Source organism: Podarcis cretensis (genome assembly GCF_951804945.1).
Source record: "Podarcis cretensis genome assembly, chromosome: 10".
Classification (NCBI taxonomy): Eukaryota; Metazoa; Chordata; class Lepidosauria; order Squamata; family Lacertidae; genus Podarcis; species Podarcis cretensis.
In genome coordinates, this window is record NC_137179.1 from 58,837,969 (window position 1) to 58,851,624 (window position 13,656).

Consider the following 13,656-nt stretch of genomic DNA (forward strand, 5'->3'; position numbering starts at 1 on the left):
GTGGGGGTAAACTTAAGGGAAACTGAGAGTGTCAAACGAGAAGTTAGAAGAGATGAAGGACAGGCACACAATACCACATAGTTCCCTGGCTGGAATAAGTGAAAGCATACCCTCCAACATTTCTCCAATGAAAATAGGGACATCCTATTCAAATAATAATAATAATAATAATAATAATAATAATAATAATAATTTTATTATTTCTGCACTGTACATCTGACTAGATTGTCCCAGCCACTCTGGGCAGCTTTCAACATACATAAAAACATAATAAAGTTATACAGGGCTGCCTTCAGATGTTTTCTAAAGGTTGTATGGTTACTTATATCCTTGGCTCAGGGTGTCGCATAACTCCATACCCTCCCAACATTTCTCCAATGAAAATAAGGATGTCCTCAGGAAAACAGGGGTGGGTGGCGCTGTGGTCTAAACCACAGAACCTAGGTCTTGCTGATCAGAAGGTCGGCAGGTCGAATCCCCGTGATGGGGTGAGCTCCCGTTGTTCAGTCCCTGCTCCTGCCAACCTAGCAGTTCGAAAGCACGTCAAAGTGCAAGTAAATAAATAGGCACCGCTCTGGTGGGAAGGTAAACGGCATTTCCGTGCACTGCTCTGGTTCGCCAGAAGCGGCTTAGTCATGCTGGTCACATGACCCGGAAGCTGTCTGTGGACAAACGCCGGCTCCCTTGGCCAGTAAAGCGAGATGAGCGCCGCAACCCCAGAGTCATCCGCGACTGGACCTAACGGTCAGGGGTACCTTTACCCTTAAGGAAATCAGGGATATTCCAGGATCAAATCAGAAACCAGTGCATCTTCTGTAAATCTGGGACTGTCCTTGGAAAATAAGGTAAAGGTAAAGAGACCCCTGACCATTAGGTCCAGTCGTGACCGACACTGGGGTTGCGGCGCTCACCTCGCTTTATAGGGACACTTGAAAGGTCTGATTGTTTTTACTTTATGCAAAACCTCCTTTCTAACAAAGGATATGCCATGCTGCTTTTGGCCATCTCCTTCAGTTGCCAAAACTGCAAAGGAAGGGAGTCCCCACAGACTCTCAGAATCAGCCTCTCTTAGTGCACAACTGTGTTTCTGGGGTTGTGAGCAAAAGATTGCACCACTAAATGCCTTGGCATGAATTGTTATATAATTATAGCATCCTACTTCCACACCCAAAAGTTACATTACAGAAACGAGTAATTAGTGTTTGCCAGGAAAATAGGTCAGTAGGAGGGGGCTGTGTGAATGTGAACAATACACATTCAAGTCAAGTGAGAATTATTTGGGTATTTCTTCTTTAAATAACACCCTAGCATGTTCTTAGGGTGGGAATTTTGGTAGCACGCAGAAGTATTCAGCAGTAATACAGGGTACCACCCACTAGGTTTCTTCTGCTGTGCATTATCAGGCAAGAGCCTTTAAAATGAATTGTGATTTCACAGTAACAGAGTCATGATACAGAGATGGAGGATGTAGCCTATCAGATATTGTTGGGCTCCTGCCCCCATCACTGCGGTCCATTGGCCACGGTAGTTGGGGCTGATGGGTATGGGAATTCAACAACATAAGACCCATCTCTGCTTTAATAGATTACTCCCATTATGTCCATTTTAGAGCATTATATGTAAAACCATGTAAAATATCAGAAAGTGTTCTAGGGCAAAAATAAATGGATAAAATCTCAGTGGCCAGAAAGGCAATAGTTTAAAAATGTTAAATCAATCTGCAGATAGTACTATACACTTCTTTGCATAAAGTTTTCATATTGTGTGCCTATTTAAATACTGTCTTTTAAAAATTAACATTTTAATTTGTTCTAATTACAAGGTGGATTGAGGGTGGTGCTGTGGGTTAAACCACAGAGCCTAGGACTTGCTAATCAGAAGATCGGCGGTTTGAATTCCCGCAACGGGGTGAGCTCCTGTTGCTCAGTCCCTGCTCCTGCCAACCTAGCAGTTTGAAAGCACGCCAGTGCAAGTAGATAAATAGGTTCTGCTCCGGCAGGAAGGTAAACGGCGTTTCCATGCACTGCTCTGGTTTGCCAGAAGTGGCTTAGTCATGCTGGCCACATGACTGTACGCCAGCTCCCTTGGCCAGTAAAGCGAGATGAGTGCCGCAACCCCAGAGTCGTCCGCAACTGGACCTAATGGTCAGGGGTCCCTATACCTTTACAAGGTGGATTAAAAATTAAGCATGGTGACAAAATAGTGCCTGGCCAAAAAAACAGTAATAAAGTTATGCTGTTAAAGATAGGTTCACTGGCATAAAATATCACTGCACTCAACAAAGCCACACCTTTAAACAAAAAAAAAAAAAATACAGTAAAGTGTATTTTAAGGTGACCTACAGCTGTAGAGATAATTGCTATTGTTTTTTTCAAAACGTTGGATTTTATGCAATCCAAGATAAGTTGAAAGGAACAAAAAATAAAGGAGGGCAATGATTTGAAAACAACATGTAGAGGCCTTATAGAAAGTGAGTGAGCAAAGCGAACTGAGTTTAGGGAGAAAGACAATATAGTGAGAGTGTTTGATTAAGGCATTTTGATACCCGAGGCAGAAAATCCAAATTGTGACCCTCTTCTGCAAGGGTAAATATATACAGTGGTACCTTGGTTCTCAACTTAATCTGCTCTGAGAGTCCGTTTGACTCCCAAAACTGTTCAAAAAACCAAGGTGCGGCTTCCAATTGCGTCACATGTTCGGCTTCTGAAAAACGTTCGCAATCCCGGAACACTAACTTCCGGGTTTGCGGCATTCAGGAGCTGATTTGTTCAGGAGCCAAGCCATTCGAGTACCAAGGTACCACTGTACATGAAAATACAGTGGTACCTCGGGTTACAGACACTTCAGGTTACAGACTCTGCTAACCCAGAAATAGTACCTTGGGTTAAGAACTTTGCTTCAGGATGAGAACAGAAATCGTGCGGCGGCAGCGGGAGGCCCCATTAGCTAAAGTGGCACCTCAGGTTAAGAAGTTTCAGGTTAAGAACGGACCTCCAGAATGAATTAAGTTCTTAACTCAAGGTTTCCACTGTATACATAACATTGAATAAACCAATTTGCTGCCCTGTCATGGTGTTTTGTCATCTTGTGCTTGAGTTAGATCATGTCAAATGGTGGGCTTGCCCTAGCTTGAACTTTGCATCCAGTGCTAGACACTTTGAAGAGGCCAAGTCTGCACGGGAAATATTTCGCTCATGTCTTACTGTAGAATCACAGAATTGTAGAGTTGGGAGGGTCATCTAGGCCAACCCCCCCCCCCCCCCCAATGCAGGAATCTCAACTATAGCATCCATGACAGATGGCCATCCAATCTCTGCCTTAAAAACCTCCAAGGAAGGAGAACCCACAACCTATTGAGGGAGATTGTTCCACTGTCAAACAGTTTCTGCCTTGCTCTATCACTCCCTGATAGAATGAAAAAGAACACGATTTCCACCTTGACTTCATGTTTACAATACCATCAGGGCAGATAACCTGAACAACAGGGCCATTTGGCAAAAACACTCAGCTGAAAAATTATTCCTTCACATGCCTTCAGCAATATGTTTTGCCTGGCGTTGCTGCACTGATACCACTGTTAAATGTAGGGGATGACTCATCGTTCTCAAGGACAATACAGTATGCCCAGTTTTCAAATGGTCTCATCTGTCTGTCCGTCAGCCACGCTTAGATGTCTGAAAGTCTCGACCTCTCTCACCCTTTTCAGCCTCCCCCCCCATTAAAGAAACAGCTTTGTAACACAGATTTACATGCAGCGACGATATACATGCAGGAAGGCTTCGTTTCCCAAAAACGGATCGCCGTAGTACCTGTGTGATAACACACAAGGTGTTTACGTAGCTGCACAAGTCAAGCTGACACAAGTTGAATGTGAGAGGCACAAGAAACCTTTCACACCTTCCCTCGTGGCACTATTTGTCACTGCAGTGGCTTATCTGGGGGCTCAGGTGGCAGCACACAACTGTTAGGGCTTCAGGGATTGCGTGACGAGACCCCGCAGCCAACCCCCCCTTGGAAATAACTCACACAAGGACACAGATATTAGGTTTATGTTATTGGGCAAATTCTGGCCACAACTTTATTGAATTACAGAATGTGAGCGGTATTGGCTTAGGCATTGATTGGACCCGGCTATATCTGACTCCTGCCCATTGTGCAGGAAGTCCAGTAAGGGTAAGCCACCGGTAGGGGGAGCCCTGTCGATGCGAACCAACTCAAGCTCCCCCTGGTGTTCCCATCAGGGTCGTGTCAAGGCCTTAGCCCCACAGCCGGGCTTCAGACTAGATCAACACCCCCAGATTCCTTTAACGAAATACCCTTAAGCATGGAGGGGCAGGTGATGGCCACACCTCCCCTCCCCCACACAAGGTCAAACAATGCGTAACCGCAACCCTAACAAAGTTGTGACGATTGCTAAGGGGGTAGGCGAAAACCAAGTGGCCAGTGCCAATTTGCCAAGTGGAAAAATTCCTACCAGGCCCCTCAGACAACCAAGGCGACCAACCGAAGTCCATAGCAAGGCCACTGCCTAACCTGCAAAATAGGGAGGGAGGGCGGGTGATTGCGGAATCGAGCCAAGAGGAAGTCCTCTGGCTCGCTCCTCCATTTAAACGGCCCCAGCCACGCCCCCCCCAGCCAGCAGGTTGGCTGGCCAGGCTCTGACATGGCCGGGATCCCCCGAGGCAATGGGGGACAAAGTCCCCCACCCCGGTGGGGTGTGGGTGGCCACGCGGTCCACCGCAACTCCTCCCCACTGGGAAGTGGAGCGGATTTGTGGGATGCGAGATACGGTTTTGGGGATTTGCAGGAAAAAATTAAGGATGAGCAAGGTGTGCTGGGAGAGGCAGAAAGCTGTGTCCCTTTGCAGACTTTCCAACATTCCTCAGATGAAAATAGGGACATTTCTCAGTCCCCCATAACTGACCTTACTTGACCCTCCCCGTTTTTGCCCCTCTCCTCCACAGAGCATTTCCTATCAGAAGAAGTACCCTTCACCAATGAGACAGGACAGTTAAGTCCAGTCAAAGGCGACTATGGGGTGAAGTGCTCATCTCGCTTTCAGGCCGAGGGAGCCGGCGTTTGTCCACAGGCAGCTTTCCGGGTCATGTGACCAGCATGACTAAACCACTTCTGGAGCAATGGGACACCGTGACAGAAACCAGAGCGCATGAAAACGCCGTTTACCTTCCCGTCATATTTGTCTACTTGCACTGGTGCACTTTTGAACTACTAGGTTGGCAGGAGCTAGGACAGAACGGGAGCTCACCCCATCGCGGGGATTTGAACCGCTGACCTTCCGATCGGCAAGCCCAAGAGGCTCAGTGGTTTAGACCACAGCGCCACCTGTGTCCCTACCAATGAAATGCAGCACAGACACCCTGCACCGTCCTGAGAAAAACCCCTTAATCCCAATTTAATTTTATTCCTTGGTAGGTTTACAGAAAGTACACACGATGAATTTTAGAAAGGAGCAAAATTAGACGCAGATGCACGAATCATGCTTTTTTAATTAAAAAAAATCAAGACTCCTTGCGCTCCACTCTGCTGCCCCTTCCTTCCCTCCTAGGGCAGCCCTCAGCCTGCCTGTCCCTCAGACCTGGCAATTCACACAGGGCTGGGCCTCAGTGGCAGCAGCCTCTCCCCCTGTCACAGCCCAGTCTACAGGCGTTCAAAGTCCCGGCTGAGGGACTTCCGGAGGCGGCGCGAACGGCAATGGCTGCCCTCTTCTAACTGCGAAGAGGGAGCTCCGCGGAAACGGGTCGTCCGCTACGGCGAAGCGGAGACCCACATTGGAAAGCCACAGGCAGCAAGAGCCTGTGGCCGTAGGACTCGGCGGGCACCAGAAGCGCCCCCCGAAACGGAGAGGGGACCTCGTAAGGGGTCTCTGAACGTGGAGGGGGTATCGCGGCGCTGTGAGTCAATCGCTATTCCCGTGGAGTGAAGCCGCATAGCTGCTGTCGGTGAGCGCTGACCTTTCTTCCTGGAAACATCCAATTTTGAAAAGCAACAACCCGTGAGTAAGAAAAGACAATTGGAAATAAATAAATTCTTATAAATTCGGCCGAAAGCGGAAAACGTAAACAGGAAGTCCGTCTTCCGCTTCTGTTTAAGATCTAAAGCAAAAGACTTTGATGTTTGGAGCCTTTGAAGAGGCGTTAAAAACAACCAATCTGTGCATCCATTGAAGCTGCTTTTAAGATAAATCAGGACTTAATTTTTCTAAGTGACTTATTTCTTTTATGGACTGTGTTTTACCTCTTCTTCTGGAATTTACAATCTTATTGAGAACCCAGGTAGTGGAGCTGCCTGATTAATAGAACTGTCAGAGTGCAGATTTGGATACTTTGCAACTTGGACTTGTTACAATCTGAGTTTTTGTGAATTTGCTACACTGAAACATCCTTTCTGGCACTTATTAGAGACATTGTAGTGCTTTTTAAACCAACTCTGCTAACTGCAAGAAAAATTGAAGGTTCTTTGGAATTTAGTGGAGCTGTGGAAATTAATTGGACTTTAACAATTTGGCTTTTTCCCTCAAGACATATTTGAACTCCCCCTTGAGGTCTTGGGATTTACAGTTGTACGTGACTTTGCTCTTTCTTTCCTCTCCTCCTATTTGACTGTTTATTCTCTGGGCTGCTGGATTCTCATGGGAACAACTTAGTTTGACCTTGACTTGTAGACAAAACTGGAATGAGTGGCACTGGAAGAACAAGAGCGGCTAAAGCGAATGCTAGACAAACAACTTTAAATTTAACTTCACAGCCGCGCAGATCATCTGTTCCTACTGTTCTGCTGCCAGAGGAAGAAGATACTGAGCAACTACAGCAAGAAGATATGGCTGCAGGAGGAACTGGCTCAATATTAGAGAAAATTTTTGAAAAACTGGAGGCTTTGGACAAGAAAGTGGATGAACAGTTGGCTAAGCTTGATCAAAACACAGCCAGTGTAAATAAATTAACTGAACAAGTTGCTTTGAACACTCAATCAATTGGAAGGTTATTTGAGACCACTGCAGAAAACAGCAAATTGGCCGAGGAAGCCAGCCAAAAAGCAGAAGAATTAGAACAAGAGGTAAGACCACTGCACAAATTGGTCGGTGAACAGCAGGCGTATTTGTCTATGATTGAATTGCGGAATCGGGAAAATAATCTGAGATTGAGGTCGATACCAGAACTTGAACAAGGGAATCTAATTGAGTTCCTGACAAAAGAATTTTCCAAGTTTCGGCCTTTGGAGGAAGAAAAGGACTTTAAGATTGTGACTGCCTTTAGACTTGGAAGATTAGTAAGGAAAGATAAACCCAGAGACTGCTTGATTACCTTGAGATCTAAGGAGGAAAGAGACAAAATAATAGGCCTACACTACGCAAAGTCACTGGATATTTCGGACAAAAGAGTTGAAATTTACAAAGATATCCCAAAACAACTTTTGGACCTTAGATCCACCTATACTGAACTAGCAAAACTGCTGAGGAGTAACTCAATTGTTTTTAGGTGGGAATTTCCCCAAGGATTATCCTTTACTTTTAGAGGGAAGAAGGTTAAAATTAAAACAGCCGAGGACAAAGATAAATTTTTGAGGGCCTACGGAGAGAACCTTCAGAAAGGGATTGAAGGACCTTCAGGGTCTGAACCACCACCTGTACCTGCACCTTCGGGATCTGAAGAACCGGAAAAGATACCACCACCAGAGCAATAACAGATTTGTTCAGGATGTCTCTGCAACTTCTGAGTTGGAACATTAATGGCTGTAATTCCCTGGAAAAGAGGAGGAGAATTTTTCATATATTGAGAAAAGAACAATTGGACATAATCTGCTTGCAAGAAACTCACGTGACTAGGCTCCATAGAAAAGTGCTAATAAATAAAAGATTAGGCCAAGAATTTATCTCTTCGGATCGAGTTAAGAAAAGAGGAGTGGTGATATATGCAAAGGAGAGCCTGTCACCAAAATTTCTATTCAAAGATGAGCAAAGAAGAATTTTGGCAATTGAAATACAAAATCAGGGAGAAAAGTTTTTGATATTAGGAATTTATGCACCAAACGAGGGGAAATCAGAATTTTATAAGAAGTTGCATGAGATAATGCTGGACTATCTGGACTATGACAACATCATCATGATGGGAGATATGAATGGGGTGGCATCAACTAACATGGATAAGTCTCAAAGCCAAAATGTGACAAAAGACGGCAGACTACCTAAAACTTTTTTTGAACTGACTGACAATATGGACTTGATTGATATTTGGAGGACAAAGAACCCCCTGGGAAGAGAGGGAACATTCTTTTCTGAAGCCCAACTGACATGGACAAGAATTGACCAAATATGGATAACTAGAGGTCTGGCACCCAAGACGAGAAAGGTGGAAATCTGCCCAAAGACCTGCTCCGACCATAACGCTGTAAAGATGGACATGAGACTAATCCCAACCGGATCCTTCAGATGGAAGATGAATGACAACCTGTTTAGAGATCAGGAGATTACTAAAAAGGCCCAAATAGCTTTGAAGGACTATTTTGAGATAAACTTGAACACTACGGTGGAAAAAAGAATCATCTGGGATGCAAGTAAGGCGGTCATGAGGGGGTTTCTGATACAACAGAATGCTGCAAAGAAAAGAGCTCAAAATGAGAAAAAAGATAAGATTTTGGAGAAAATCAAAGATTGTGAGAAGAAGTTAAGAGTGAAACCGAAGTCAAAGGAGATTTTGAAAGAAATTAAATTTCACCAAGCACAATACTCCAAATTGATAAATCAGGAAGTGGAGTGGAAAGTTAAGTTGATGAAACAAAGATCATTTGACTCGGCAAATAAATGTGGGAAACTGCTAGCATGGCAGTTGAAAAAGAGACAAAAATTAAATACGATCACTAATCTAGAGATTGAAGGAAGAAATATTCAGAACCCCGTGGATATTAGGAAGTCTTTCCAGAGATATTTTAAACAATTATATACCCAAGGGCCGCAAAATGAGGCGGAGATAAAACAATTTTTGACAAAGAACGGATTACCAAGGTTGTCTCAAGAAAACAGATCAATCCTGAATTGTAAAATAACACCACAAGAGATTGAAGTTGCTATTCAGAACATGCAACTGGGCAAATCCCCAGGGCCTGATGGGCTTACCTCCAAATATTATAAGACATTGAAAGATCACTTGATACACCCACTAATGGAGGTTTGCAATGAGATTATGGAGGGGAAGAAAGCACCGGAAACGTGGAAAGAAGCTTTCATCACATTGATACCCAAATCAGAATTGGAAAAGACAACTTAAGAATTACCGCCCCATTTCCCTTCTCAATGTGGATTACAAAATTTTTGCAGACATTTTAGCAAATAGATTTAAAAAGGTCTTAAGTGAGGTGATCCATAAAGATCAGGCAGGCTTTCTCCCAGGAAGACATTTGTTTGCCAACACAAGGAATATTATTGACATTTTGGAACTTCTGCAAACAAATATTAACACAAGAGCAGTGTTAATATTTATAGATGCGGAGAAGGCCTTTGATAACATTTCTTGGAAGTTTATGAAGGAAAATTTGGAAGGGATGGGAGTGGGACGGGGATTTGAAAATGGGATAGATGCAATCTATTCAGAACAAAGGGCCAAATTGATAGTTAACAATGTGGTGACAGAAGAGTTTAAAATTGAAAAAGGAACACGACAAGGTTGCCCTATTTCCCCTCTGTTATTTATTTCGGTCCTGGAGGTGCTCCTTAATATGATCAGAGGGGACCGGTTGGTGGAAGGAATCCAGGTCGGAGCGAAACAGTACAAACTTAAAGCATTTGCAGATGACCTAGTTTTGACTTTACAGGAGCCAGAATCTAGTACAAAAAGGGTATTACAATTGATTCAAGACTTTGGTCGGGTAGCGGGATTTAAACTAAATAAACAAGAAACTAAGGTTCTGGAAAAAAATTTGACAACTTCAGAGTCAGAGAGGTTTCAGAAAGAGACAGAGTTAAATGTGGTTAAAAAAGTAAAATACCTAGGGGTGAACATAACAGCAAAGAATCTGAGTTTATTTAAAGACAATTATGAAAAGTGCTGGTCAGAAATCAAGAGGGACTTAGAAAGTTGGTCAAGACTGAAACTTTCCTTGTTGGGCCGAATTGCTGCTATAAAAATGAATGTATTGCCAAGGATGCTGTTTCTTTTTCAGACTTTACAGATTGTGGACAAAATGGAGTGTTTCCGGAAGTGGCAAAGAAATATCTCTAAATTTGTCTGGCAGGGCAAAAAGCCCAGAATTAAGTTTAAAATATTAACTGATGCTAAAGAAAGAGGGGGGTTTGCCCTGCTGGACTTAAGGTTGTATTATGAATCAGCAGCTTTTTGCTGGCTGAAAGATTGGCTGCTTCTTGAAAACACTGATGTTTTAGATTTGGAAGGATTTAATAATGCTTTTGGATGGCATGCATATTTGTGGTATGACAAGGTTAAGATTCACAAGAATTTCAAGAACCATGTTGTAAGGAAAGCAGTGTTTAATGTCTGGACAAAATATAAAGACTTATTAGAAAATAAGACCCCGAGGTGGTTATCACCTATGGAAGCTAAAGCAGTGAAAAGACCCAACATGGAGGTCAAATGGCCAAAGTATTGGGAAATATTAGAAAGAGATGGAGATAACTGGAGATTGCAGAGTATGGAGAAACTAAAAGATAAAGTGCAAGACTGGTTACATTATGCTCAGATTAAAGAGGCTTTTAAACTGGATAAAAAGTTAGGATTCCAGGTGGAAAAATCGAAATTGGAAACAGAACTGTTAGAACCTAAGACTAAATTACTTTCAAGAATGTATAACTTGCTGCTGATGTGGAATACACAGGATGAAACGGTTAAATCAGCTATGATAAAGTGGGCACAGGACATTGGGTATAATATCATGTTTGCTGACTGGGAAAAGTTATGGACCACCAGTATGAAGTTTACGGCATGTAATGCCTTGAAAGAAAATATTATGAAAATGATATATAGGTGGTACATGACCCCAGTCAAGCTAGCAAAAATATATCACTTGTCAGATAATAAGTGTTGGAAATGTAAGGAAACTGAAGGAACGTTCTTTCACCTCTGGTGGACTTGCCCCAAGGTTAAGGCCTTCTGGGAAAGGATATATAATGAGCTGAAAAAGGTATTTAAGTATACCTTCCCCAAGAAACCAGAGGCATTCCATTTGGGCATTGTCGGCCAGAGGGTGCTAAAGAATGATCGAACATTTTTTATGTATGCAACAACAGCAGCAAGGATACTTGTAGCGAAATATTGGAAAACTCAAGATCTGCCCACGCTGGAAGAATGGCAGATGCAACTGATGGACTACATGGAGCTGGCAGAAATGACTGGCAGAATCCGATACCTGGGAGAAGAAGCAGTGGAGGAGGATTGGAAGAAATTTAAGGACTACTTACAAAGACACTGTAAACTATATGAATGTTAAGAAGGATGAGAGATTTGAAAACAACAGGGCACCATAAAGTTAGTTGAAAAGAGTATGAGAATGAGTGGATTCTATGAAAATAATAAATTTTGAACAAATAATATGTTAAAATTAGGTATTTAAGACTTAGATTATATTCAAAATTAGGGACAAACTATTGAAAATGTGTATAATAAGAATGGAAATAAGGTGACAAACTGCTGATTAAAGTTTTATCAAATATGGAATGCAGGAGCGGGAGATGTGAGGAAGTCCAAAGATGAAGAAAAGTTGGTTATTACATGATGATAATTTTTATGTTTGTTCTTGTTATTTGCATATGTCGTTTCTTTTTTTTGTATTTTAAAGAAAAAACCCTTAATAAAAAAATTTATAAAAAACAACAACAAAGTCCCGGCTGAGGATGTCGGGACCAGGGGCAAGGTGTCGGGGTGGGCGCAGGAACGAGAGTCCAGAAGCCAGGGGTCCGAGGGTCAGGAAGCAGGGAGTCATGAAGTCTAGGGTCAAGAAGCAAGGAGTCAAGAAGGCGAGGTCCGAGGATAAGGAAGCAAGAAGCCAAATGCAGCAAGGCAGGAAACGAGTTGCTGTGGCAAAGAGTCGAAGGGAAATGCTGACCTTATATCCCTTCCGGCTCTAGCCACCAGGTGCAGTGAGTTACCAAGCAGCCTCACCTGTGCGGCCGTGCCTTGCCTCTTCAGAACAAACTTAGGAAGGCCACAGTCCTGCAAAGCCCTACTGGTCACAAGGCCTGGCTCCTGCACGCACCCCTGACACCTCGCCCACTCTCCAGCAGCTGCTATGAGATGCCCAAGGGAGGAGGCCGGCAGCAGTGGCCATGGAGAGGCAACAGGGTGCGCCCTCACAGCCCTCCTTAGGGTCCAGGGTCTGAGTTCAACGGTAAAAGAAAACAACATAGACAAGGGTGTGTAGCTGTCAGGGCTTCAGGAATTCTACTCCTTCCCATTGGCAGTAAGAAGCAGAGAAACAAGATAAGTCCTTTTTAATGAGTTTATTCATTCATAACAGAGAGAGAGAGACAAAAGAACACTGTCTACCCTAATCATGGCGTTGCTCCAAACTGGGCTCCTCTTCCTTCCTTCCTAGCAGCAGCATCTGCCCTTACGGTGACTACTCATGGTCAAATGTCTGATTCTGTTGCTCCTGCGCTCTTAACCAACGTCAAGTTCTGGGAGAAGGGGGATCCGAAAGACGCTCCAGTGGCAACACATCGACTGGCTGGACCGCCATAGTTCCCCTCCTCTTCTAACACTTCCCAACTCTTCTGTTCACCTATCTATGAGCTTTGACTTCCCTCAAACCCCTGCTGTAAAGCAACACTGCGTTCCTCTTCTCCTGCAGCGTCAGGAGATGGGGTGGTGATCTTCACCATTCCTCCTCCTCTTTCTCATGCTCTTGAGTCCAATCCTTGACAGTAGCGCTCTGATCAACTAAATCCAGGCATTCTGAAGGTGGAAAACACAAGCAGCTGCTCCAGAATTCTATCCCGCTGCATTGATATAATTGGTGAAATTAAATGGCAAGTGTGAGATCACCTACAAGAGTGGAATTTTGTGTTTGCGCGAAGCTAGGGCTGTGTTCTAGGACTTATACAGCATTCCTGGGGCAAGGAAATGCACAATTCCCTGATCCTTTCAGCATCCAGACCGTGACTCCTTATGTTTATATTAGGTCTGCCCAGTCCAGAAGCTTCAAGGCAGAATGCAATATATTTTAATATATTAAGAATATATGTGTGCTACCCTGGCAACTCACCTCTAGGATTGTAGTACCTCTTGAGATGCTCAACAGAATTCATTTGAAAAGATACTGCGTACAAAGTAATTTTCTTGATTTATAGTGCATAGCTTTGCTCAGGTACCATACCAAAGAGAAATGTTTTTACTTGAGGAACTGTATTGAGAATCCATGCTAACTAGCTTTTCCAGCCTAAAACCTGCCATTTCAAAAACACCATCTGTGAAGGACATAGTGTCAATGAGTGTCATTTCCTAAACCTTTGGCTTAGCCAACATGGTTGTCTTCAGATGTTGAATCTCAACTCCCAGCAACCCCTGCTGGCAGGACTGATAGGAACTGTAGTCCAGCAACTTCTGGTTGGTTGGTCTCTGTCTCTCTCTCTGTCTCTCTCTCTCTCTCTCTCTCTCACACACACACACAAACACACACATGGTGAATTATTTT